The sequence below is a fragment of the Aythya fuligula genome, chromosome 22 (assembly GCF_009819795.1).
Source record: "Aythya fuligula isolate bAytFul2 chromosome 22, bAytFul2.pri, whole genome shotgun sequence".
NCBI lineage: Eukaryota > Metazoa > Chordata > Aves > Anseriformes > Anatidae > Aythya > Aythya fuligula.
In genome coordinates, this window is record NC_045580.1 from 6,166,520 (window position 1) to 6,189,770 (window position 23,251).

Sequence of the window (23,251 nt, forward strand, 5' to 3'; positions counted from 1 at the left end):
CTATAATTAATACAGACCCATAAAAGCTTCAACACTACCCCAATCTGGGCTGAGAGAGCGAGTACAGACATATTAGTTGACATTTCCTGTTGACTGAATTAGAACATCTTTTAATGAGGCTCACTTCAAAACCATTTTAAATCCATTTGCTCGTGTCAACATCAATGTACGCAGCATTATCTACCAATTAGTAAACCGGAAAGTATTCTTTAGATAATCTAAAATCTCAGTAAAATATTCAACATGTCATTCATTTACTACAAACTGCCCTATAAAAACAAATTACTGGAACCAGCTGTCACAAAGCAACAAGTATCTAAGGACAGAGTGCTTTTTTTCAGAAAGCATCTAAGTCATTAATGTTAACACACCAATGTCATATCTTCATCTCATGCAGAAAACGGTCGTCCCACATGCTGTCTGTCTCAAAGGACCGGGTGAAGCAACTACGAGCGTTTATACCACGATGTGAATACAAATAGCTCCGTCTTGGAGTACAGGAGGTCTTCCCAGTAGTCAAATGTGAGAGCTGGGACAGCCTCTGCCCTTCTCTTCCCTTCCAGTTCCAAGGATCTGACTTCTGTGCTGTTCCTCTTGGCTCTCCTGAAGCACCACAGCACTGGATGCCCCACGGTGTGATGGAGAGGCTCGTGACCCGAAACAGGCATCTTTTCAGGTGTGTTAGCAGAGTCCTGCCTGCCTTCACAGGTTTATTAAGAATTGCCAGATTAAGTGATAGGAAGGTGTTTTCCGGTAGATCAGCTTGGCAGGGATCTTAAGTGGCTCACTATGTTCAAGCCAACTACAGCGAAACCATTCCAGGAGCACAGCTCAGGTAGGGCACTTGGCCAGGCTCACCCCAGCCAAGCTGACAACTGCTCGAGAAGGGTTTCTAAGGAGCTGAGCTCACCCAGCACCCACATAAGCCCTGCCCAGCAGCGTGCACTGCAGCTGCTGCATTCACCCAACAATATCGTACCCCAACAACTCCCTGCCAGCCGCAGGACTGTGAGCATCGGAGAAGGGAGGAATCTGAATGCCTTGGCAGAAAGGTTGGTTCGTTTGTTTGGTTTTGTTTTATTTATTTATTAAATATTCACAAGAAAACAAATCTCCTCTTTTTCCCCCTGAAGTTTTTCAAGGGTATAAAGGGAGGCTTGGAGGTCTTTTTATTTTTAATCTCTGGAGTGTGGCAGACCTGTAAATCTTGCATTATGCTCTGCAGAGTGTCAGGCTTGGGCTTCATCTTGGTCTCAGATTAGGCTCCTGAAGCAATGAATCTTCCATCAAGGAGGCCATTACCAACACAGTTTTCCTTCATTTTGGACTGCTTTATCCCTGATTGTATTATCAAAAACTTATCTTCAACCTTCCCTCAGCTGTAAGAGGCTCAGTAGGCCTCCAGGCTTTTCAAATATTCATCAAGCAGGGAAGCCAAAAGCTGAAAAAGCAGGAGCTCCAAAGATAGGACAAGCTGTCCTGTACAACCCAAGATTTTGATACTGTAGCACAATTCTGTGCTTTTTAAGTATATTACTTACCAGCATTACATGTCCCTTTGAAAAATCAATTTGACAAAATCCTCCAATTTAAATAGAGCAGCATTTTGACGGTCTTCCACTTACGATCCTTCCAGTTCTTCTCATTTAACACTGCTGTTGCAAACAAGCAGTCTGCAGCAGCCTCTCCCGGGGACAAGATTAATGCCTTCATCTCACCGAAAGGGAAGGCAGGAATTCTGCCCGGTCCGTCACCTTCACAGCACACACGGTGAGCCTAACTTGAACTTCGCAGCCCTCACAAGAAACCCTCAAAGCATGCTTCAGACGTGCTGTTTCCTCTTCCACTGATTATCCTTGAAGCTCTCAAACCCACACACAAGATGATGGTAACTGAAAGAAGCCTCCAGTCCTCTGCCATGAAGCCTAGGTTTAGACTCTCTCTAGGACAGGAATCGTCTTCGCTATTTGCAGTGACCGAGACAAACGGTCACCAAATCCCCAGACACTAAAGCAATACAAAGGAAACAGTTTACAACGTGAGCAAGAGCTACTGACAACTTGGCATGCTCTCCTTTCAGAATTGTGTTTGTTTACATTGTACCTACAACTACAAAACCAGAGGAATTTAGCCTTATTACGGATTCTACTGCAATACTGGAAACCCAGTCTTAAACCAGCAGCAGGTACATACTTCCCGCACAGTTGTTCCCATCTGAAGACACACCTGAGCTGCAGGAGAGCTCCCTGGGGCCCTGCAGCATCCAAATCCCCCTCATGTGTTTGATAGGACCACTCTAACGAGGACGCATGAGCCAGGGTTGTGCCAGAGCCGTGACACTCTCACAGCAGCTCACACTGCACCCTGACCCGAGGGACCACACGTGCAGGAAAATGCAGGCGCTGCAGTCAACACCTCAGCCCGGGAGCCTGAATCGCTTTGGTCCCAATTAGCACTTTGACATCAGGTGCAGATTAAGCAGCCGGCAGGAAAGTTGAATGACTTACGAGGAACGAATCCTGTGACAAGGGTCATACCTCAAGTACTCTTAAGTATTTGCCTTAGATTCAGGCTGATTAAGCCAGCCACGGCAATCTGCCACAGCAAATTAATGATACAACAGCCAAAGAATTATATAGTATAGAGAGGAAGAACATTTACATAGGCTGGAAATGCGTTTCCACAGACGGAGAAGAAACTAACCTTTCAGATCATATTAAAATCATGCGATCCAGAATCTCAAATTACTGTATGCAAATTTTGATAATTTAAAGGCATTTATAAAATTCAAATAAAATAGTCCATGAATATTGAAAAATGCTTAAGTGCTAAGTTAAATGACAATTTTCAAAACACACTAAGGAAATCTGATCGTAACAAACCAGTCCCATGAAATACCATATCTATCATCAACTTTTTAATTACCAATTGATCAACATGTAGACAGTGTAATAGCTTTCAGCTTTTAATTACTGAACTATCAAAATTCCAACCAAAAAAAGGAACCTCCAGAGATGAAACTGTAATGCTTGATTATTCACTGCTACATAATGAATGATTTGTTTTTAAACAAGATGTCAAGTTCCTCATGTAATCCATCTGGATGTGTGACTCTGCAAAGCTTACACTGCCCATATTAAGTACTCAGGATTCCTATCCTCCCTTTTTCCTGACCCCACAAGTACAGATTTTTTCCCCCCTCTCAGGCAAAACACTCCTGAATCAAGGTGCTGAAAGGCAAACAAATCAAACCGAGCTGCAAATCCAGACAAGCAACTCCATCTCCTACCAAAGGGACTGGTTTTGCAGTTGCAATTCATCCCTCCTGAGAATAAATAGATATCCCTTCCTACTTGTCTATATGCCTGACAAAGCAGCTCCAAACTGAGAAGTGCCTTCGCTGAGCAGCGTGCACAGCTCTCATTTCACACGTACAGTGCTGCTGAGATGGCTGGTATCCTGAAAAGCTAAGGCCATAAGAACTGGGACACAGATCCTAGGTTTTCCTCACATAGTCTAAGCTGCTGTGAGAGATTTAAGACTGTAAGTGTTGGTATTACACAGGAAATTACTTGGACAGGGTGGGGTGAGACGGATACTTAAAAAAAAAGTCTGTGGTCTAAATTCAGCATCAAGGGCATTATATCTAACCAGTGAACATACTGCATCTCCATTTGCCACTGCCTTGCAGCATCACACTTTCGCAAATCAGCTTACAAACTTTGATTACTTAGGAGTGTGCTGAGTTCAAGTCATCGGCAGCAAGTCCAGCACTTCATCCTCCCAGCAGCTGGCACTATACAGCACTGATGAAGCCACATGCAAGTACGGGAGGCACCATCTGTTACCTGCCTTGTTTTTCCCTCTCCATATTTGTTTGCTTTTTAAATATAATAACCTCTGCCACCTTAAAATATCTCAAAATCTCAAATTACACCCCCAAACTGTCATTTTTCATTGGTCCAAAGTACAAGAACTGAATATCTTCGGCAGCTTGAGGATGTTCCTTGTGTCTGCAGGGAGCCCTCTAGAAGCCACACCCCCTAGGGAATATTTTGCCAGATCCAGGATTACTGCATTTGGAAAGACATTTCCTAGAAACAGTCATTTGGAAACACAGGGGGTCTAGATAGATGTGTAAAACACCCTGGAAGTAATGCTATTAAACAACGGTAGCTCAGGCAGAGCGTATTAGTCAATTAAAAAGAAACTACTAGCAAATAATGCATTTGTTCCTTCAACCCCAGTGGCAACGATTAACATCACTCACTCCAAGCCCCTTGTGTATAACATTACAGATGTTTTCTACTCATATCCTCCCCAAATAGTATTCCACATAATGGCATCTGTTCCCACCAAAAAAAAAAAAAAAAAATCGCCTCTTATTTTTCCTTCATTAAAGCCTCAGAACCCCAGTTGTTGCCAGACAATACTTCCTCAATAAATTAGCACAATACAGCCACACCTAGGATTTGATTTCTCCATGAAAAGCCACAAGCTCATTTCACACACTTCCCTTGGGAAGCTGCTGGTATGCATAGCTTGTACAGATTTTCACAGAAGAAATTCAGTAATCAGTCCAGTAGCTGTAAGCACTTATGACAACAATATCTATCAACGCTTACCATATTTACAACTAAATCATGTAAATACAAGTCAGCTCTCCTCTGCATGCTGATAACCTGGACAAATGGATGCTGAAAAAAAAAAGTCACTCCGAGAGAAGACTAACATACAAAATCACAAATTGTGAGCAACAGATACAGATAAGTGAAATTGCTGAAGTCAATGCACAGGAGGAAACAGCAACCACTCTGAGCACTGACTGCAAAACCAAAGGGAACACCCAGGACTACTTCTGCCACTGCTGCAAGCCACGCGAGTAGTAATTTATGTGCTGTAGTTTCTCAGAGCTTGGCTTCTATTCCACACTGTCCATATATTTTCCAGAAAAATAGGAACATGTTGCTTCAATATCTACCCAGAGCTGTTCATTCTATCTGCCTTTGAATTCCTTATAAATCCTAGGAACCAATTTAAAATGAAAAGATACCAATTTCAGAGGTGCTTTTTTCACTAAGATTTACCGTTTTATTATGCTTATTAAACTGACAAAAATGTCTCTTTAGCTAGTTCATTCAAATTCAACTTTTACAGAGGTTTAGGCAAAAGATTTCATTGGCATTTATAAATCAGCTGAGCAAGGAAAAGCTATTCTTTAAGTAATCTGATTTTTTTGGCACAACAAAAATACTAAGTTATTAAAACTTTAATATTGTTTTGGATTGCATCTTTAATGGACACCACTTTCCTGGCCTGCTACAAGGGATATTTTATTTAAAGCAAAGAAAAACTGCATTTCGAAAGGCTTCCCTTGTGAATTCAGTGACAGTTGGAAGTGCAAGGTTCATTCTTCAGGCAATGAAACCCAACAGCAGCAGCAGCGAACAATCCACACCATTTTTCAACAATATTCCCACACCCCCTTTAGTCTGCACTCACCAGACAATGTTCCCATTAATTTCAGCACAAAATCTTTTCATAGATATCAACACAGAGAGCCAGCGCTATAGGTCAGTCCGTTTGGCTCTCCCCAGATGGACACGCAGATGACCAGGCTCAAAATAGCTTCCTAATGCTTGTTTATTCACTGCAGAATTAATTTACGTTACTCTCCATTTTACAAAAGGATTTAAACGTGACATGGGGATTGACAGGCAAACACAACACCCTTTTTCCAGCTTGTACCACTGCAGGAGGCAGCACTGGCCAGTCAGCCAGCACCATCCTGGGGGTCCCTCAGGGCACGCTGACCAGTGACCCCATGCTGGGCTCAGACAGGCCAGTAAGGCCTTCCCAGTAAGGCCTTCCTGCTGCCACCACCGCAGGAAGCCCATGCATGCCAGCAGGCCACACACCAGCCAAGAGCCTCCACTGGCACCCTGAAGGTCTTGGTGGCCTTGCAGAAACCAGCACAAGCACTGCTTACCACTAACCCTAACGCCCCTCCAGGAGCTGTTTGTAATGAAGTCCACGAGAAGAAACCAAGCTAAAACAACTGCAAATAAAATTCTGGGGGCATAGCGACCGGTGCTGTGAAATTCCATAGTGAAAGACCCTACAGCATGGCAAAACCCTGAAGATTACACTGCATTTTAAGCCTGAAAGCAGATTTAACTACTCACTGCTGCTGTAACAGATTACTCATTAAAAGTCAAGCTACCTCTTCACCCACTGAGTACATACAAGTAGTGTAAATTCTTAATTCTTCAGTTATTTGCATGTACCGCAAGTTTCTTTAAGCTGCTCGAGATGTCTTACCCTCCAGATGCACAGCACTGTTCCACAAACACTGACTCATTGCACATGGCTGTGCATTCCCCGAGGATTAATTCCAGAAGTTAATAAAAATGTTGGACTCAAGCTGCCAACGTACGCCAGTTGCATATGTCCACCTATTTTTCTTCTCTATTCCTGCCTTGTTAGTCTTGCACATAAACCCAAAGAAGTCAGATTTTGGGAGGGGTGTGGTGTGTGGGTGGGAAGGAGAGGTGTCAGAGAGGAAAAGGTGAATTGTAAATACAATGGGTCGTCCACAAAACATTTGAATCTTGCAAGAAAATACAAAATTAATTCTATGGTAAATAGTTAAGTTATATTTATGAGGAGCTCTTACTAAAGACAACCTCTGTGATCTCAACCAGGAGCAAGATCAATAGACCCATCCAACTTCAACATGAAATTGAAAATGAAAAGCTACCCAAAAAAGACAAAATAACAGCTTTATCTAACATATAAACACCCCTTTAGAGCTGCATTCTACATACATCATGTTGTGCTAACGTACTTGAAAACTTAAGATCCAATTTACGAAAAAGAGCCTAGAGGAGGGAGGCATAACTGTGTATCCAAAATCCTCCCAGAGATTTGAAAAGCTACATCATTGGTTTTGCTATAAACCCCCTGTTTACAAGGCTCTATGTACTGCTACATAGCAATAAATGATTTGCCTCCAAGTATTTTCTTTATTTCTTGTCTACAATTTTCTCCATCCTTCCCTGAAGATGTCCAAAGGGAACAGTGTTAATCTCCTATCTATCCCACTTTAATCCTTGCTTTTATTTAAAAAAAAAAAGTGCAACTACACTTGACAGGCAAAAGAAGCAGTAACTGGCAGGTTCGGCTTCGGTAGGGTTGATTAACATGTGTACATTCTACTAAAGATTATATGGAATGATTAAGACCTTTAAATCAAACTAAAAATTGTTTAAGTGGGCAGAGCTCAAAAACCTGAGCATAGGAGTCATTTTCAGTAGTTCTGCCTACTAGGTTAATGAGAAATATCCATTTCAGAGCCACCCTCAGACCAGAAGCTGAGCATGGAGGAAGAACAGTGCTTAAGTGCGATATGGCAGAAAACAAAAGTCATGCAATCATCATCTTATACATCCACTCCTAATGACACAGCACAAGTCTTCATTTGAGCAGCAGTTAAGCTATTAGAAAATTAAGTTCAAAAGTGAAAAATTCAAACGACAAAGGAAAATTATACTCTGTTTTTACACACCCAGAAGAACCTTTCCACACACCCAGACTTCAACAGTGACTAAGAACAAGAAGCTGGAACAAGTTAAATGGGTTCTGCCTTATTCCCACCATGAGCTGCTGTAAGCGTTTACAACGGACAGATTAGGAGCATGCTGTATCAATACGGGTACCGACGCCAAGCCACAGAGCTTTCTGCCAAATCACACTGCTCCCGGCAGGGATCTCTGCTCCTCTCCTCCACCCACACACACCGAGCCCGCGCATCCTCTTCTGTTCCACCGTCCATATCCAGAAGCACAATCACTTCTCTCACATAACAGAGGGTATTACTTTGCAGAAGAGCAAAGGAAATACCAGCTCACTCAGCAGGATGCCCTATTACAACCAAACTACACCCACTGCTCAACTGCAAATCAAAATGTTTCCGCACATCAATTTAATTTGACCCCCTGTTGGTTAATATGTGCTAAGGAACTGGGCGTAGTTTCTGCGGACTCCGCACAGCATGGTAAAAAACTAGGGTGGTAAAAAAAAAAAAAAAAAATTTAATCTGCTTAGAGAACGAGTTTCTGTTAAATGACCTAGATTCTCACTGTCACCACAAAAGCACTTCCTATGATAAGAAAGGGTTTTGCTTTGCTTTGTTCCTGCTGCACCCATCCCAAAAAAGCATGCTTACTCCAAACAGGTTCAACTAACCCAATCGCTTCTCCCTCTTCACACCTGAGTTTGACAAAAATGACCATCACTGACGAACATTCACAGTTTTGATGTTTGGTAACCAACTATCCACCTGACTCCAGAAGTCCAAGCCAAACAGTCGTCATGAAATGGTACCAAAACAGCATCATTCCGGATCTCAATATGAAGCAACGTAATGAAGTTATCCAGAAATCTTCCCCCAATTAAGGCAGGAAATGGGATCCGGGCATAAGCGTTTCTAACAAGCTGCTGACAGCAAGAACAACGCAGCATACTTTCTTGTTGAAGTTGCTCACAGGTACACAGCAGTGACTACCCTCAATTCAGCTAGGAGGAGCACCTACTTTACACAAGCTGGGGAAAGCACGAAGGGCAGCTCACAAGAGCTTCTCTGCTCCTGCTGAAGTCTTTTCCTTCTGACTTCATAACCTAAGTACACGTAAACTAACATGGATAAAGATATCAAAGAGGCAAGTAGTGGGAATACAAATGGATAGCCCATGTTTAGAAGCAAAATAACTTAGAATCCAAATTAGAAAAACAAACAAAGAAAGAAAGAAACAAACAAACAAAAACACTACAGCAGTTAAGTCTCTAAATGAGAATATTTTAGGTCTTCATTGTAATGAAACCAATGAGAATTAGATGTGACCCTCCAAATAACCTAACTCTGCAAAGCAGTCCAGGATTTTCGTGTTTGTCCTGGTTTATGCAGCATCTTTGCTTAGGTTTACTTCACCGCATCATTGGATTATCTGTGGCATAACAAAAAACCTTACTTCAAGCAATGTTTTAAAAGAACTGATGAGTATCTTTTTAGAGCAGTATTCCCAAAAGCAAGCCATCTTATCTGCAATGTCCAGCAAGAAGTTGGGAATCACTTTCTGCTTTAGGAAAGTTTAAAAAAAAATAAATACTTGTCGTTCTTCTACAAACCTCGACCAACTAATCCGTACGTAATGCTTGAGCAAACACAACTGTGTACCCAAAGGCAATTATAGCTTTACAACTGTACGGTAAGTGACAGTTTTGATGTTATGGAGCACAGCAAACATTAGGAACTGGGATGGATGTCCACATGCCTCCAGCAGGCACAGTAGAAGGCACAAGAGACAATTATGGCTGAAGAAGAAAAATCTTTGCAGGTAAGCCATACCCAAGAGCCAGCAGCTTTTCTCCCCTATTTGACCCAGCCGTGCAATTTCATTGCCTTTCAATGGACAAAGAGCAGCTGTTGCCCAAAAGTTATCCCATGCCCCACTGTGGCAGCAGGGCAGGGAAGCGAATGCCTTTCAATAAAGCCGTGTACGTTTGCCAAGGTCGCAGATGTCTCAGTGTCACAGAACACATTTCAGAAGAGCACTACTGCAATAAAACGCATGAAGTGAAAGTGCTGTCTCTGCAATTAGAGCTGGAGACGAGCGTTCCTCTTCTCAGGTACGACATAAAGGCCGGGAGGGCACGACACCCCTTTCTTTTAGCGTGTTAGCCCAGAGCTGATGCATAACGCTCAGAGCACACAAGGAAAGTTTTCTTTCTAGCCTAATTTTAGTAGAGCCCTACTTCACTATAACCCCAGCTCCAAAGCTGAACATCACCAGTATTTAGAAGTGTTCTGAGAGGGAAGCTGCCAGGCAGCCTCATTTAAAAACAGAGAGGCAGCAACAAGCAGTTTCTCATGCTTGATCCGATTACTCTGATCTCTCTTTTGATGCTGCAGACTCACTCGTATTTCTATTACTGAACGGGGGGAGCAAGGGAAAGGGGGGAATGTCACTTTGCTGCTTGGTGCTTCTTTCTCCCTCATCACACTCCCAAGGAGGGATACATGCTGTGGTAACTGGCACAAAGTGGATGCAAGAACTGGAAGCCACGGCAGCCTCGGACCTCTCCTGCTACCGCCTGCCAAGTCCTGCTTTGGTCTCATGCTGTCCATGAGAAGATCACATCCTCGGCTGGCACACCGCTTTAAGAAAGGTGTGCCTCCGCATCAAATTTTGAGATCTCTCAGGTCCAAGCTCACGAAAGTTGTCGTGTTGTGGATTAGCACTTGAGTGCATCTTTGTGAATGGAAGAAAACCACTCGAGTCCACCTCAGAGACGATCAACTCGTGATGCTTTGCGATAGCTTGGGGAATACAGTAACACTTCCATTCTGGCTGCAGACCTTTGAAGAGATTATAAATCAGATTCGGTTGCTCACAAACTGTTAAAAAAGGGCAAAACAAGATCAAAGAGGTTCATCCACAGCCGTAACCCAAACCCAGTGTTTTATATACCCAGCGCTTGACAAGAGCCCGTGTAACTTCAGGAGGCAACGTGCCAGGTTTGCAGATCTCCTCGGCTCCACCAGCTCCATTTGCACCTCCACCACCACTCAGGTGGTCCAGAGACCACCACTGCCCACGGTGCCTCGCCTCCAGGAGCTCCCCTGCCTGCAGGGGATTAACAGCCCACGCTTCAACTCCTCACCCCAGGTAAGCGCCCACGCTCTGCATGTCAGCAGTGCAGAGCTCGCATAGTTATGCTGCAAAACCAGAGGGAACGTGCAAGCTGCCTTCACCCCGATGCGAGTAACACGCTGGCACTGCCTCAAGCTCTGTACACGAAATGCCTGCCTCCTCCCAGATCTGTCTGGGGAGCCGGTACCCGGCACCTGGTGGTCAGCAGCAGATCACCGTCCTGCAGGAAACCCAAGGGGAATGAACCGCACAGTCCCACATCCTCCCTAAAAGCCAGCGAGGGCTTGCCTGTGCCCTCCGGCAGCTTAATCCTGTACACGGCACCAGACACTGTTAATGTAATTGTCAAATGCATTTTTCAAAGAGTTCCCTCACTTTCAAGATGCTGAACATACAAGAGATAAGAGAAGTTCACTGTCATGTAAGCTAATCAGTACCTGAACCTTCTCGGAGAAAACCATTTGAGCAAAACATTCAACTACAGTTTCTTGCTATTAAGCTTCCTTTGCTTCACCAAGGAGTCTGGAAAATGTAGTAGCAGCCACGGACTTTTGCTGTCTGTCCTAGTGAAGAATCGGGCCAGTAATATAAATTGTTTAGGGCAAACACTTCACAGCTGGTCTTGGCAGGGAAAGTACGTTTCTAACACAACTATTCCCCAGCAGTGCCAAACATACACCTGCATTTTAAAGGAATGCCTGTCATCTCCTACAGCTCAGAGCCCATCGTCTCCTCAACAATTACATTTCCCTCATATTGTCACTAACAGAAGGGAAGGGGCTGACACCGACTTCAGTGATCTGGCAAAACCCACAGAAATATTAACTGCTGCTGCTTTAGAAGTTACAAAAAAAAGCCAAGCCCTGGCCATGAACACTGTTTCCATCTACCCTTCAGAGAAAGCCGCTTATGCAACTCCCGATCACAGCACTGCAATCCCCAGAGGCTGAAGCTACCCACACATGCCCTGGGAAGGTAAAAATATAAACCAGGGAAAACAACACAGCACCTCCAGATAAGAATGACAGCAAACAGACACCAAGATGCACAAGCATTTCCAGTGACAAAAAAAAAAAATAAGCTGAACAATCTCTTTAGTTTTCATGTTAAGACAGCCCTTGAAAGTTTTATATTTCTGAGCAGAGATGTGCTTAAATACCATTTTAAATACCATTTACCTCTATACTAGTATCTTAACAGGGTGTCAGTTGTTATAGTAGCACCACCTTGAGATATCCATTAGGGTTTGATGTTATTACTCAAAATTTTAAACTACAGAAGAACATAATCCACTCAAACTGAACTGTAGAGTAGAAATATCATACCGGCCCATGCAGGGCCATCACTGATTTCAACTAACTATCCATGCAGGCCAGTAGGAGTTCCTAGCACAGCCCAGGTAAGTGCTTTAAATAAAACAGAAAAGCCACTTGGCACGTTCAGCAGGTAAACACCAACTATGACAACGTCGCTGTTCAGGTACTGTTATCACTCACGATAATACACGCTGAACAGATGAATGAGATTAACCCCAAAGTCCGATTTCCAAAGTCCCATCCAGCACACTTAGCACAGCTCCCTAACAGCTAACTCCTTTGCCATACAAAGACTTAAGACGCAGCCCAATGTGCAGCATGACAGGAAAACCAACAAGATCACCAGGTAACAAATACATGAGGAAAGATGGGGAAAAAAGCTTATTCTGGGGGAAAAAAAGCCAAGAGAAACCAGGCAGATTCTGTTCACGAGCAGACAAACATCAGAAGAGGAGCCAGCTGCCACGTGCATTGCTTGCACTCGGGCTCTTTGCGCTTGCAAACCAAGGAACCAAGCACCCAAACGCAGGGACAGGGCTCGACCATGACCAGCCACGAGCTGGGAGCAGTGGGACCAGACACCGCGCACCAGCGCGTGGCCCAGCTGCCAAGCTCTGTTGTGAAATACTCCCCTTCCAATTACTACATTTTTGATTGAAGCCTCGCGGTATCTTTTTTTCAGACATGCAAAAATAGCCTCTTCCACCAGCATTCTCCCCTGGTGCCTGGTCGTGAAGCCAAGCGCACCAAAGCTTCCAAGCCAGCACTGGACGACCTTCAAAGAGCTCTGTGGTGGAGCTCCCGTTAACCACAACAGCAGCTGCTAGCTGCAGCATGCAATTAAATCGCCAGGGAAGTAACTGATTTATGAAACTTAAACAAGTACATACCACTCGTAATTACAACATTCCAGCTAGGGTCTCTTCTTCATTGCAGGTTTCCAAACAAAGTCTCTTTATTTAATGCCAGTGGGTTTGTGCCACTAGAGAACAGCACACAGTATTCCTCAGAGGAACAAATACAACTTTTTTAATGTCGCATCCCATTTCTCAGAAGAGATACAGATTACACGTCCGGCTTTGCTTGTACTCTCAAACCGCTGCATAAGTATTTACTTACTGGCTGAATTCCAGCTGCAGTGAATGCTGCAGACTTACAGCTTGCATTACATTTAAAGCTTCTGAAGTCTGTTAAAATCATATCTCCCTGAACCACAGAAAGCAACTTCATTTTTTTGGATATGCAGAGCCCCTGTATTCAAGACAGGAGTACTGCTACACTGTCAAAAAAAGGCACCAGTTGTTAAAATCCCTTTTAAAATTATGACAATAATCTCTAGAAAAGCTGGCGCTGAACAGAAACGCCAGAAAAATCTGCCTACATGCAGTATCAGAAAGCTATTTTGTAAAGTAGGTTTTTGAGCAAACATGTTATTAGGAGCATTTAAACAGTCATTTCAAAGAGAGAGCAGACCTAGCCTAAAACAAATGCTTTATTCTGGGTGGCCCCGGGCAGACAGAGGGCGAGGAAGCCGACCCATCCCTTCTTAGCCAGGCGACGGGGCAGAGCCCCGGTCCGCACGCCTCTGCCCCCCCGAACACGCATTGGGCTCTGGCACAGACCTGAGGAAGCAACGCCAAGCCATCTTCAGTTACCGAGTCAGGGCTGTTTGATTACAAAGCCTTCTTTATTTACACACCCAGAAGAGACAGAGTGAAATACAAGCAAGGAAAACAGCGAAGCAACATCAACAGACCAGAGACTGATAAGGAAGGGCACGCACAGGAGGAGCGCGTCTCCTCCTCCCGGCCTCAGGTGCACCCCAGCCACCTCTGCAGAGGGAACCGCCAGCAGCCCCTGCTCTTGCCAAGGCATATCGCGACGTCCAGTGCATATCGTGACACCCAGCGCTGCCAGTAATAAACCCAACAGGTGTCCATCGGGCCAAAGGTGCGAGGAACTGCCCCCTCTTGTGTGTAGATCCTGCACAGAGCAGAGCCGACTCCCCGCGAGGCTTCCCATCCTTGGAAATCACAGGAGGCTCCTTGGCAGTGGTTTCTCAGCCAGATTGTCGTGCTTATAAACCTGTGCCCAACTGCCTACATGCAAGACAAATGAGCCCAAGCTGCAATCCAGATGGATTACTTTATTTACCAGCCTCTTCCTTGCAATTTTCCTCAAGTGTTTGCATTTCATGCAGAACACAACCAGAACGTCAGTGTATTTTCCAATGCAAGAGCCCAGCCAAGTCTCAGCGAAACCGTTGCAGATCAGAAGCTTTGTCTTGCTTGCACACAAAAGCTCCTTAGAAACTGACTCCGTATTTACAAAGGAGCAAAGGTCTTCCCCTGGCCTATTGCATTCGGGGCTTGTTTCACGTTGGCAGATGCCGCAGCGTGCAGTTGTGACGGCTGCTTGTCCCGAGGCGCACCCGCAGCACCCTCGTGTCAGCGTGGCTGTCACACCCAGCACCACAACTGGGCTTCGGAGCGATGCTGGCACCGCTCCTCTGAACGCCTCCCGCGGCTTCGGCTGGGAAGTTATTCTTTCTAAACTGCCGCGCAACATGGCTGTGCGCCGCCAGGCAGCTGCCGTGCTCCAGCGCTGACTGCATCTCAGCCTTAGCCGAAACCATCCCTCAGCTCTCGTCCTACTTCGCAGGGGTGTTACAAAGTTTAATTCACTGTAAGGCATCGCGATCAGATCAAAAGGTGCTGCAGAAATGCACGGATTCGTCTCCAGGTACCAGCTGGGTTTAAACAGAGCCCTAGCGTTGCCTATTGCCAGCCCAACCACCCGAGCTCCAGGAGGGCAGGGAAGCGATGGCAGCAGACTCCAACGCGCGCTCCAGCTCGCAGGATGCTGCTGCACCACGGGGCTGGTGTTCCTTGCGTGGCAAGCGGTACGGAGACACGGCGACAGCGGGCAGCAATCACTGCCAGACACCGACTGCCACACCGCTGGGTTTCTCTTCCAGGAGTACTGAAGCTAACAAACTAGTAGCTTTTAAAAGACAGGGGAGAAACGGAAGGAAATATCAAAAAAAAAAAAAAAAAAAAAAAAGCCAGAAGTCTTCAGCGTTAAGAAGTTTTGTCTGAAATACATTAAAGCAGGACTTTTAGGATGTTATCCTTCATTCGCGACAGAGCGCTGGCATCACCAGGTAGTTATCTTCTACCAACAGCATCGCCATCTCGGTTCGTACCGTGCGGTGCCTTTCGCTATCGGAAAACATCGAGTGCACACGTCAGGCACCGGCATCGAGCTGCAGCACCCAGCCCCGGCTCGTTCCTTCCCAACGGCTCCTGCTCCAACGGTCTGAAGCGGGCTGCTACGGCCGCCAGCGGGGCTCCGGCAACCAGGCTCGTGCTGCTGTGACACCGCACGAGCCCCTGGCTAAAAGCGGCCCTTAAAAACGATTTGAAACGCGAGGGAAGATGTTGGGTGGTGGATGGCAACACAAAGAGCGAGCGGAGTTATCCCCCAGCAGGGCTTTTGTTTTTATTTCAGGCTGGTTGAAGTGGAAGCTCTCCACAGGTCAGACCAACAGACAATTCCCTGCGTGTGGAGCTGAACCGAGCACGGATCCCACAAAACCCACCTCCGCGCAAGCCCTCCGAAAAAACTACGAGGACAGCGCGTTAATCACATAAACATCTGGGCGGCTGCTGCCGAGCCGTGCCGGAGCGACACAAGTGTTTCCTCAGCTCTTAATAAAAAGGGGCTGCCACCGACGGCTCCTTTCCACCCCCGACAGGCTCCGGGGGCCGCAGGGCAGCCGGAACGGAGAAAATCGCGGGGACGGGGTCGACCCCCGGGGCCCGCAGCGGTGCCCCCCGTCGGGCTGAGCCCCCGGCGCCGGGAGCGGGCAGAGCGCGGCCGTGAATAAAGCTCTTTGTTCGGCCGCGCTGCCCGCGCCTTCGCCCCCCCCCTCCCCTCTTCTCCGTATCAGCGAAACGCAACAGATCGCTCAATGGCTCGCTTGTTCCGCCGCCTGGTCCCGGGCAAGGCACGCCAGCTCCGCTCGGCGCGGCAGCCGCTAAATGGAGCCTTGTGCGGGCACCGGGCGGCCCCGACGGGCTGCCCCGACGGGCACCGGCACGGCCCTGCTGCAAAGGACCGGGTCGGACCGGGTCGGGCTGGGCTTCCCCTGGGGCAGCGGGGGCTCGGGGCTCCGGGGCAGCCCCGCTCCGGTGCCGCCCGCTCAGCCCAAAGCCGCCGGGACGGGGCGGACAGACAGACAGACGGAGGGAAGGAAGGACGGACAGACGGAGTTGCACGCCGCTGCCAACAGGTCGGCGGCCGCCCGGCGAGCCCCCCCCGCGGCCAGCAGCCGCTGCCATGGAAACCGGCACCGAGCCGCCGCCGCCGCGCCCGCCCCGCGCCGCCCAACGCCCCCCGGCGGAGCGGGCAGCCCCGGGGGCGCCGCCACCACCGCTCCGAGCCCCGGGGGGGGGGGCTCCGCGGGCACCGCCCGCACCCAGCGGGAGCCTCCGCACGGCGCCGCTCCCCCCCCCCACTCTCGCTGGACGGACGAACAGACGGACAGACGGACCGACGGGGCGCCCGCTGCCCCCCACCCGCCCCGCAGCCCCGCGGCGCCCCCCCGCGGACGGTGCGCGCCGGGTCCAGCCCCGGGGGGTTTTGTTGGTGGGGAGGATAAAGGGGGGGATAAGGGGGGGGGGTCCGGTGCAGCGCCCTACCTCTGGGGATGACGGCGGCGGCCGAGAGCAGCAGCAGCAGCGGCGGCAGCGGCAGGAGGCGGCCCGGGGGGGCGCGGCGGGGCGCGGGGCCGCGGGGCTGGGCGCGAGCCGCCATCGCCGGCACCTGCTCGGCTCTGCGCCCCGGCCGGCACCTAGCGACCGCGCGCACCGCTAATGAGATGCGGCCGCGTCACGGCGCGGGGAGGGGCAGCGCCACGGCCTCGCTCCGCCCCGACGGGGGGGGCCGAAGGGAAGAGGGGGGGGGGGGGGGGGACGCGGCCCGGTGCGCCCCCCCCCCCCGGGCGGCGGAAAAACGGGAGGAGGGCGGGAGCCCCCACCTTCGCTCCGCTTCGGGGATGGGAAGGGAAAGCAGCGGTGGGGCGTGGGCGGCGCCGCTCGCGACACGCGTGGGGGTGTCGCGATGTGCGTGGGGGTGTCGCGACACGCGTGGGTGGGGCCGCGACACGCGTGGGAGCCCTTCTCCGCGGCCGCCCACCCTCGCCGACCCCACGCGTCGCGCACCCCACGCGTGTCGCAGCCCCGCCCCGCCGCGTGTCGCCCACCCGCGCCCCCCCCGGGGGCCGCCGCGGCCGGAGCCGGCAGCCGGGCCGCTGGAGGCGATGTTGAGCCTCCCAGCGGCCGCGGGAGAGGCGCGGCGAGGCCGGGCGAGCCCCGGCGAGCACGGAGCGAGCCCGGCGGCAGCCCCCGGACCGGCAGCCCCGGCACCCGCTTCCCCCTGCCCGGTACCCGGTACCCGACGGCCGCCCACCCGGGGGTCTCGGCACCCCGCAGCGGGCAGCTGGGAGCCGGCAGCGGGCTCGGAGCGACCGGGGAAGGGGAGCCGGGCCCCAGCCTCCGATCCTGAAGCACCGTGGGCCTGCACGGGCAATGCCGGGGGGGGGGGGGGCGGAGGGGCCGTCGGGTGGTGCTGCCGCCGCTAGCAGGGTTATTCCGCGCTAAGCTGGGCGCAGGTGAGTTGTCAGCCCAACTTTATCAGCACGTCCCTGCTGAGCCCGCAGCTGAAACGGCTCCGGGCGGGCGTTGGGTCCCAGCGCAGGGCTGGGGGGAGCCCCCACCCGCAGGCTGCCCCCACCCCGGAGCGGTGCCCCGTGCCCCTCCCGAGCTGCCAAGCATCTTCGCCCTGGAGAGATGGCAAGTGCCACGTACGCGGAGTTTCAGGCTACCCTGCTCATCACGATTGTGCGACTAAGCCGGATTTATCCTCCAGTTTAGAAGGAAGCGTTTGTCTTTGTCCACGACGCTAAATTCCCTTCCCTCCAGAAGGACTTTAGCACTGGTAAACAGCTTGGGCTTGAGAGACTTTGCATAGCTGCTCCATTTGCCTCTGTGTCATCAGGCACCAGATTATCTTGTTTGTCTATTTTTAATTACATGTTTTAGACCCCTTTGTACAATATTGTGCATTATGACCTACTGCTGCTCAAACATCAAATTGGAAGACAACCCATATTAAGTAAAAAGGTTTATAATAATTTAAGTATTCATAGGGTGCAGAACAATAAGTAGTAGGAAATACAATTTGCATAATAAATATCAATATCACAACAGCTAAAACAAACCATGACAAATTATCTGCTGCTAAATGACCGGGAGATTATAGAATGCAAATTGCAAATCCTGAACTCTAGGAAATGACTTCCGTAACCTGCAACGTCTCGTTCAGCAGACAAAAAGGGACTCGAGATGCACTAAAACTGGCTGTGTTCCTGCTGGAAACATCTTATTGCATTCCATTATGCATCAACTTTAATTTCAAGAGGAAAACGATTTCCTCTGTCCTGGAAGCTTAGCCTCAGATTATTTGTCACAGTGTGTTTAGCAGTTATGATATTGAAGCGTGAGCCCCATTGGCAGTGATTGAAAGCTGTATTAAATCAGCGAGGGCTCAACTTGCAGGCAGCAAGAGACAGCAGCTCGCTAATATGGGAGTGGTAGCAGGAGCAAGGAAAGGGGAGAGGAGAGAAAGGTCTGATGAAGGTTGACCTGACCCACAAATATAGCTGATATAATTGTTGGCATTACATGACAAGGTTGCTCCCAAAGTGACACATCCCACTGACAAGCAGCCACTCATTCTTGAGACTCGCTGTGACCTGTCTCTCATGGGAGGCAGCCAGGAGCCACAGAACGATGGAAAAACCAGTCTGTTCCTGCTCCAGAAGCGAGGCTGAGCTCAGGCTACGGCCCTCTGGGTTGTGAAGGCCTGTCGGCATCCGTGCGGCACGTGGCACCAGGGAGAACCTGGGGGCCCGGGGTAGCAAAGCACCAGAGGGAACAGCCCCTGCTCCCTGCTGCTTTGGCTGCTTTGGGGTCCCCCTTGCACGGCTGAGCTGGTGTAGCACAGCCCCCAGCTGCCCCCAGCGAGGTGCTTTGGTTTTCCCTCGTTGCATAGCGTGGGGATGCTGTGCACATTGGTGTTGTGGGCAGAAATGCTGCAGCACCCCGTAACCAAAGCCCCTCTGAGCTTCAGAGGTATGCGGGTGGAGGATCACGTTTCAGATCTCGTCTCTGGGTGGTAGGGGTTACGAGCAGCAGGAATTTCGCACAGGAACCTTTCCTGTGCCACTTGTGGCAATCCTTCAGATTCATCATTCCTGCCCCTCCCGCCCCCCAGCAATTTAGCACATCTCAAAGACCAGATGGTGTTTTTGCATTTTAAAACTGATAATCAATTGTTTGTTAATTCAGTTTTTAAGTCAAGAGCAGAAATAAACTTAAAAATGAGAATTGCAATCTGTGGCATACTTCTGGAGAAAGAGCCAAACCCCCTGTTTCAAACACGCGCATAAGACAAGAGGAGCAGAAAGAATGAGACACATTAGTTGTGCTTTACCTTCTTATCATACGAGCTTTGGACCCAACTTTGGGCAATGTTTTGAGATGCCTTGAATGAAACTTGGTAGCGTAAGCAAGCCCTGGCTCTTTGGATGAATAGAAATTGGCGAGACATCAGGCTAGAGATGGAAGCAGCTCCAGTGCAGATCACTGGTACTGCCTCTGTGGCTGCTACAGGGAATGGGGTTGGAGGGTTCAGCCTCACCTGGCTTCCAACTGATTTGAAGCAGCTGATGTTAACTACGGCCACTTCATAAATAAATGCAGACAACTGATGGTTTCTGTCCTTTACTTTCGCAAAGGCTGGTGAACCAAGATTACTCGCTAGCCAAAGTGGCTTTCCGTCTTGTCCTCCAGCACTGCCATTCGCTTACTGTGTGAATCTAAGAAGGGAAAAAGATAACCTAAAAAAGCCCAAGTTTTCCGCTCTAGAAAATGAAGGTAATGCACACTGCATTTAACTTTTGCAGGTACTGTGGGACTTTCCATTCTTACACAGCTCTTTGAGTCTCAGATTAAAGGTGCTATAGAGACTGAGAGACCAAAAAGATTTCTCTACAAATGGCAGTGTTTGTTCACTCCACATACTCTGTCAAGAGAAATAAAACAGTTGTCGATCTTGTGAAAAGCACCGGCTCTGAAATTTTCAAAGAACTGCATGGAATTTTAGCCACACAATTCACATTAAAGCTGGCATGGGGCTAAATCCTGTGTAACTCTTTGAAAATTTAGGAGTTTGTCAAAAGGAATCCAGGAAAGGATTAACTAAGTTATAGCATTTCAGATTTAACAGCTCATCTGAAGGAACTGTTGCATGCTTCCCCCAGCTAGACTGGCTCCCCGCCGGGGCCTCCGAGCATCTCCCTTTACCTGTCCCCAGAAGGAAGCACTGAGTTCAGCCTGCTTAAAGATCGGGTAAAAATGCAAAGCCTAATTTCCACTCTTCCACGTACTGTGACAAAGTTGTCATTTGCTACGCTCTCCCTATAGAAATTCAGTGCTTTAGTTACAGTACAAATATCTCCCGATATATTTTATTTATCTGGCTCCCACTGCGATCAACAACAAATTTGTTCAAAAATTTAAAAGGTATAAAACAGATGCCAAAATACAAAGCAGAACTACTGCTGCCATCACCACAGAGGAGAGGAGAACTTTATCTCATCCCAGCCCAGCAGCACACAAGGACGCGTGCCCACGGAGCAGCCGGCATCTCCCCAGCAGGGCAGGGGGGAGCGTTAGTTGCTGGTGGGGACACTTTTAGGGGAAAATGCCTGGTTTGGTCCTAATCAGTTACAGCCTGACATTGGAGAGTGGAATACAGAGAAAGGTTGAGCAGGCTGCTGTGCCACAACAGGCAGCTATGTCCCGCACTGCCGGGCAGGTGACCCCCCAACCTCGTGGCACGCTGGAGGTGCATGTGGCACCACAGCCCCTCTGCAGACGGGAAAACCAAATTAGCCAAGTTGCAGCAGTGCACTGACCTGCTGGGATGACACAACAGGCAGCTAGCACAGAGCTGAAGGCAAAAAATGCCCCTCTAACACCGCTGTGTTTCAGGTAAGGGTTGTTGGAGCTCCCTGTTCATGAGCACTGAGGAACAGCTGCCACATTTCGCTGCAGCATTCACAGCTTCTTGGAGGTAGCTAATACGGTACCAAACACAGCCTGCTGGCAGTCTGGAGAGCCTTTCCTTCTTGCAGGGAAGGAAACAGCAGCTCCACTTCAGCAAATATCTAAGCAGAGGCTCAACTTGCAGCGTGTGCACCCTGCATGTTTCTGTGCAGTCACATACATGTCTAAGTATTTTGCTGGAGTGGCATTTACATGGAAAAGACAGTACATTTCCAAAGGATTCAAAAACAACTGGTGCCAAACCAGTAAATGAAAGCAACATTTATACAAGTGTATAAATACGTTGACTTTAATTCCCTTGCGACAAACACTGCAGGCACACACAAAGACCAGTCACACTTGCTGAGAGCAATAATGTAGTCTTTGTAAAGCGCATATGCTCAGCACCCACTGTAAATACGATATTTTCATTTATAATTTACAAAATTTTCTTTAACACCTACTGGATATTTGCATTTGCTTTGTCCTTTTCCTGCATGTGGGGGGCCTGTTTTTAAATTTTCATTTTCGTTCGAGACCTAGAAGATTAAATTTAATTATTTTTTAAGCCACAAGTGTGACAATAAAACAAAAAAGTCTTTTGATTTTGGAGAAATCCTATTGAGGATCTGAAGGGCTGTCATCAGTGCAGCATCAGTCTTCATTATCTGATTCTTTTTTCAATTGGCAGAGCTTTACAGAGAACACCGCTCTTTCAACAAAATGATAAAGGGGTATTTGAAATAAACAGAGAGAGTCCCCAGCCAGTGAATACCTTAGATTGCTACGGACCGTGACTTAATGCTAACTCCTATGAACTTCTCCTTTTTTATCTTTTAATAAAAAAGCTGTACAGATGGGATTTTTTGCTTGGCTAAAACCTTTGTTAAAAAAGAAAACAAAAAAAAAAAACCCTAAGGAGCAACAGCCACTAAAAGTACAAAAGTTCTCTCCAAGCAAAAATCTCTTGCATGTGTTTATTTGAGACGGTCCAAAAAAAAGCGTTTTCGTGCCACCGATGGCTGATAACCAGGTGCACTGCTGTCACCTCCCTAGCTCCTCTGCTCTCCTGTGCACGCAGCAAACTAGAGCAACCCAAGCCTGGATCTGCAGCACGCCACCTCTCCCTTTCGGCAGCAACTTGGCACCTGGAGGCACTGTCACCAAGGCAAGGGCTCACCGAGCCAAGTTACAAAGGGCAGGCGGTCTACTTTCAGGGATTTAAGATTGCTTCTACACACCGGAAAGAGGCTGGAAAGGTGCACCGTGGCTTTCATTAAAGGAATTTCCCTTCCACTCCAGACAATCTTGTCATTGATGCATACAGGCAGGAAATGAAACGGCAGCCCAGGACCGTGGGAGGCAACTGTTGTCGCGCTCTATTCTCGGTTCGGCAAGGGGAAAAGCAGCCCAGCTAGCCTTGGTCTGTGCTGCTCCCCTGCAAAGTATTTCAAGTTTCCAATGCGAAGCGGGGGAGAGATGCCTGCTTTAAGCTTCACACAAAAGCCGTTTGGAGCAAGCCAATGCCTGATGCCAAGCAAGACACGAGAGAGGCTTTGCACAGTGCGGTGGCAGGCGGAGGGTAGTTGCATTTCTAGCTCGAGATGTGTGTCAGCTATATTTATCAGCTAGGCAGCTGCCACATGAAACCCTGGAGCCCTACTGGGTGTTAAAACTCGGGAGGCAGCTCAGCTCCCCACTTCAACAAAGCACATGTTTGTACATCAGCGGCACGGAGCACAGGCCGGTAAGCATTCCCCCCTCCCTCATCTCAGCAGCATTGTCAGAGACGCCCCCGACTGCCAGCTTCTCCTTCCAGGAGGGTTCATTAAGCCTTGGCATAGCTTGTGCTCGTGTTCAGCCATTGCAAAGCAGGGCATAAAATAAGTTCCTGAAGGAAAAATGGCCAGGAGCACGCCACGGGGAAAACCGAGTGCAGATCAGAGGCAGAATGAAAAAAGATGAGAGCTTATCCCAGCTACGCAGGTGCCTGGCAGCACGTGAAGAGCGAAGTTCATGCTCGGCTGTGAGGCTGGGATCTGCACCACAC